This window comes from Pelophylax lessonae (genome assembly GCF_965119305.1).
Source record: "Pelophylax lessonae genome assembly, chromosome: 5".
Lineage (NCBI taxonomy): Eukaryota > Metazoa > Chordata > Amphibia > Anura > Ranidae > Pelophylax > Pelophylax lessonae.
Window position 1 is genome coordinate 183,568,809 of NC_138772.1, and position 5,840 is coordinate 183,574,648.

Genomic DNA, 5,840 nt, shown 5'->3' on the forward strand with positions numbered 1-5,840 from the left:
TGAAGTGACTGCAGCACACTGCTGCAACTTTTATATCCGAGGATTTAAAACAATCTTTCTCTAGCGCTCATTGACAGACGTAGTCCTCGGTGATACAGCACCTTCGGGTTATGTTGCCTCCACAGGAGCAGGACTAGACAGGAAATTAAAAAGCTCTGGCCACACCCTAGGGGCAGTCCCAGAGGGTATATCCTCTCTCTCTCTGCCTCAGCAAATCAGTTATTTTCTGTCTAGTTAGGAGTAAGGACCTAGATACCTTGCTGGGATCTTAGGTCCTGGCAAGATTTTTTTCTTAAAAGATTTTTTTTAGACAGCTTTTTTTCTCCAGTGTTCCTGTGAGATCTTCAAGCAAGAAAGCTGAACTGGGCGACGGGCTGGATGTTGAGATCCGGTGGTCACCCCAGTTCAGCCTACGAGCGCGTGCAGGCCATAGCTCCGCGCTGGGTCGGCCGCGACAAAGTCCCATTAAAGGACTGACCCCGCAAGTTAAACGTCTCGCTGAAACGCCAAAGACCATGAGTCACGGCGTCCATATCGGTCGACAGCCCTCCCGCCCCGGTGGAGAGGGGTACTGTCAGGAGTTGGTGCCCGCCTGGTTCCGGTATGGTGAGTAGTATGTTCCCCCTTTTCCCCTGACGGGTCTTGTGGTGAACGCGGGCCCCTCTCTGTATGGTAAGATAGAGTCCCTCTCTATCCTATAAATGACACAGATCCTCCTACTTTGAGTGTGATTTTATGTGCAAAAAGCCAGGAGGCTTGGTTTGGGAGCTAACAATCTAATTGTATACATGTTAAAAAGATTGTAATCAGTGGCATTCTGGGAATCTTACGGTGATAAGAATAAGCTACCTACCAGTCAGAAGCCACGGACATGTAGACTGCCTTCCTAATCAGATCTCCAGCTATTAGCAGGCCTCCCGAATGGCCATGCGGTCCGCCAGGGCCGGTACCGCCAACCACGCCAAATCCCCATGCAGAGAGAGTGTTGTGTGCCCTGCAGCACACCGCTATTCAGTACAGGCCGCCGCCATTTTTTTTTTTTTTTTTGCTGGATCGCACGAGCCGCCATTTTGGCGTAGCCTCGTGTCTCCAGCATGGGGGCGGCCATGTTTGAGGTGATCCAAACACCTCGTGGAGCTAGGGGAGGCGCTGGAAGGCGTGCAGAGGGGCGGAGCCGCCTCCTTTCTTCCTGGGCAGCCAGCCAAAAGACTTCCTGTTTGTCAAGACAGCGCTGTAACCTGTTGCAGTTAAACTCTGATCATCAAGTGGTGAGCCTGGGGGGTCTATCTCTCTCTCTCTCGATCGATAGGGATCCCTAGCAGGTAACACTAAGGGGCTTTTTGTGGCGCTGGGGGTCTGAAAAAAAAAAAAAAAAAAAGTTTTTTATTTTTGAATTATATTATCCTGGAAGTGACTGGAATTATCATGGACCCTGCCACACATATTCCCCCACCTGTTTCCCTCGAGGGGGCCACGGGACCCGCCGATGCACAGAGTGTAGAGTCATTTACAGCAATTTTGGAGTCTATGGTGGCTCGGGTGGAGGCGGCCTGTCAGGGACGGGGGTCAAGGAAGCGACCCCCGCCTACCCCTATACTATCTGACACCTCTGACTCAGATTCAGAGATGGTCACTGCAGTTGCAGGTTCCTCTGCAAGGGCTGTTGTCTCAGGTAAAGCCCCCTCAGACAGTGAGGAGGACGTTTCTTCTCCCGCTATAATTCAGGAAGAAGCATTGGTGGACGCACTAGTTGTGGCAGTGCAGCAAACCTTAAAACTTGAGGCTTTACCGGCAGAGGCAACTGAAACAGAGATTCCTTTTGGTACTAATAAGCCCATCAAAACGGTGAAGGTTTTTCCTGTACCCAAGTGTTTCGGTAATCAGATTAAAGGAGAATGGGAGCATTCTAAACGTACCTTTTTACTATTTCCAAGTGTATTGCTAGACGCTATCCGTTTGAGGAATCCATCATTAAGAAATGGACGGTACCACCAGTGGTGGATCCACCTATTTCCAGGCTGAATAAAGCCACGGTTATCCCAGTGGAGGACACTTCGTCCTTTAAGGATCCGGTGGATCGAAAGATGGAAGCAGAGTCCCGCACCATCTTCTCTCTGATAGGGTCAGCATTTAGACCAGTAATTGTTATTGGTCTAGTTTCCCAGACACTTACGGAATGGGCGAGAATGGTACGCCAAGACCTTAGGGGAAAAGATATTCCCCAGGAGACATCTGATTTGATGGAACAGATTATACAAGGGCTACAGTTTATCTGTGACGCAGCCTTGGACACTACTCCCCTATTAGGGCATGCATCTATGTCAGCGGTCATCCTCAGACGTGTGCTGTGGTTAAAATGCTGGTCAGCTGACCTAGGTTCCAAGAAGACCTTGACAAATCTCCCTTTTCAGGGGAATCATCTATTTGGGGCCAACCTAGATGAAATCATTAAGGATGCCACTGGGGGCAAGAGCACTTTTTTGCCACAGGCTGCTAAAGCTAAGGGACCTCGCAACAAGCGAGGACCTTTCTTTACCGCCCATAAAGGGCGCCCGGCTGGTACAAGCGGGAAAGGCAAGACTCCTCCAGGAGGGTTCAAGAAGGGCTGGTCGGACAAGCAGAGGACCAACCCAGCCAAACCCGAAGCAAAGGAGTACACAGCCTGAAGGTGCGCCCCCACCCGGTTTCAGGGTGGGGGGACGTTTTCACCGGTATTCAGGACATTAGATCGAGCATCAACCACTACTACCGGTGCGATTCTTCCCTTCCAACATTTAAGTACTACAGGAAGCGGTAGTTACCGTTCCCTGAATAGATCTTTTCTTTTACCTTTTCCTAAGATTAGTCCCTATACCTCACAGGAATCGGATCTGGTTGACCAGATAGGCCAAGTAGCCTCTAGTCGGGTGACTTCGGTCCCTGAGGTTCAACCAGAAAAGATCACCCTTCCTGATAACAATCAGGTATCTGATAAATGTGTGGGAACAGAAAACGACCAGACTTTCTCGGATGGTCGGGGCCAGATACCTCTAGGGACGCCTGGTTCAGATTCTATCAGCGCCAGTGGTCCTAGAAATTCTAGGCTGGCCTCCTCAAGCCGGCCTGGCCGACTTGGACATGCTAGTCGCAGACGTTCCGTGGGAACTTCGTCTCAGGGAGTGTCTGTGGTCTCAAGGACCAATTTACCATCATGCTTTACAGTCGCTGGTTTTAATGGCCTGGCCATTGAGACCCAAGTACTGAAGGACAGAGGTTTGTCTACTTCAGTCATTCCTACCCTTATTAAAGCAAGGAAAGCGACTTCCAGCAAGGTCTATTATCACACATGGAAGACTTATATTGCGTGGTGCGAATCTTTAGGATTTCCTCCACGTACCTATTCGGTGACTCGAATATTGGCCTTTTTGCAACAAGGGGTTGAGCAGAAGCTAGCCTTGAGCACCATCAAGGGTCAAGTTTCAGCATTAGCAATCTTCTTTCAGAAGCCTTTAGCTACCAAGTCCTGGTGCGGAATTTCATCCAGGGGGTGCGGCACCTGGCTCCACCAGTCCGCGCGCCCTTACCGCCCTGGGATCTTAATTTGGTTTTGTCGGTTCTACAGAAACCTCCCTTTGAAAACATCAGGGAGATTCCCTTGCTTACTTTATCCCAGAAGGTGGCCTTCTTGGTGGCTATTACTTCTGCTCGCAGGGTGTCAGAACTGGCTGCATTATCATGCCAGTTCCCATACCTAGTGATTCATAGGGATAAGGTAGTACTTCATCCTAAGCCATCTTTTCTTCCTAAGGTGGTTTCAGATTTTCATCTGAATGAAGATATTGTACTACCTTCCTTGTGTCCTCAGCCCAAGCATCATCGGGAACATGCGTTGCATTCCTTAGATGTGGTTCGGGCAATCAGGGTATACCTGAAAGCTACGGAATCATTCCGTAAGACGGATTCACTTTTTGTGATCACGGATGGCCCCAGAAAGGGTTTGCCTGCATCTGCCGCGACCATTGCCAAATGGATTAGACAAACGGTGGTACAGGCTTATTCTATTAAGGGTCAGAGTCCTCCGTTCCCTGTTAGGGCGCACTCCACTCGAGCGCTCAGTACTTCCTGGGCCTTTCGCCATCAGGCGTCAGTGGTCCAGGTATGTAAGGCGGCCACCTGGTCGTCGGTACATACCTTTACAAAATTCTATAAAATTGATGTGACGGCATCGGCGGATGCCTCATTTGGCCGCAAGGTTTTGCAGGCCGCAATTTGAGGAGACCGGGGGTCTACCTCGAGGGTTTTTTCTGTTTGAAAAAAAAAAAAAAATTTTTTTTTTCTCTTTTTTGTTGAGTCTCATCATTAAGGATGAGCATTGTAAACTTCTAGTTGGCACCGGTTGGGCCTTCTAGATTGGGATTTGATTTTCATTTTCCCACCCCTCATTTGTGATACTGCTCTGGGACGTCCCGAAGGTGCTGTATCACCGAGGACTACGTCTGTCAATGAGCGCTAGAGAAAAATGGATTTTTGTAAAATCTTACCGTAAAATCCTTTTCTCTTAGCTCATTGACAGACGTAGTCCCCGCCCCTCTGTTTTTTGAGTTGGGTTGGGTTAAAATCTCTAAAGACTGCTTTTTCACATAACTGATTTGCTGAGGCAGAGAGAGAGAGGATATACCCTCTGGGACTGCCCCTAGGGTGTGGCCAGAGCTTTTTAATTTCCTGTCTAGTCCTGCTCCTGTGGAGGCAACATAACCCGAAGGTGCTGTATCACCGAGGACTACGTCTGTCAATGAGCTAAGAGAAAAGGATTTTACGGTAAGATTTTACAAAAATCCATTTTTTTACTTGGGAGATTTCCCTGACTGCGCCCTTCTAAATGTTGTTGCTCCGCCACTGGCGCGAGGCCCCTGTAGGTGCGAGGCCTTAGGCGACCGCCTAATTTGCCTAATTAGAGAGCCGCCTATGCACAGGTCTTCCATAGATGTCAAGATAACCTTGTCAAACTCATGCACTTTGTTTAAGCACTTTCCTAACTCATTAACTCATCTCACAACATTAAAAAATATTCATACCTCCCTCCTGTGGTCCTGCGTCAGCTGGTGGTCCAGTACTGTTCCCCAGTGTTGAAATGTGGACAGGCACTCCTACAAACCGCTATATTCCACTCTGAGTAGGGTCACTATTACTGTGTGCTAGCCCATCTCCTTGCAAAAAACACAATACTGCAGATTCTTCATCAGCTGGGGAGGTAATTGTTTTTAATGTGCCTGGATTTAGGCTATAAAGTAGTGTTAAACCCTTAGCGTTTATGAAATTATTAGATTGAGAACAATAAAATAAACATTCCCCAGAAAATTTATTACCCCAACAACTGTAGTTTACAACTTTCAATTCTGCTGGTTTCTACTTTCTCTGTGTTGATTCCCTGAACAGTATTATTTCTGGTCTTCACTGGAAAATGTTAAAGTGTTAATGAACCCAAAAGCAAACATTTATTACATTGCATCATACCAATTCTTAGATGTAATGGCTGCATTTATTTCCTTTTTTTAGTTTCTTTTTATCTGGCAATCCAGCTAGCAAGTCTGTAGTTTTTCAAAAGCACAAGCTCTCCAGCAGAATGTATCCCTTTATATACGTAGATGAGATGAATCACTTAACACTGGCAGGGGTGATTAAAATGATTAGCTTTTATATGTTCATGCAAAACCTTTATCCCAAAAGGAAAAAAAATGTCTGCTGTAACTGATTATAAATTGTGAGCTGGCTTTAATTTGTTAGTGTATTTAAAACACCTAATACATCTAACACTGCCCTCCCCCCTCCCTTTCAGACTCACAATGGTGCTGTCTCCTGTG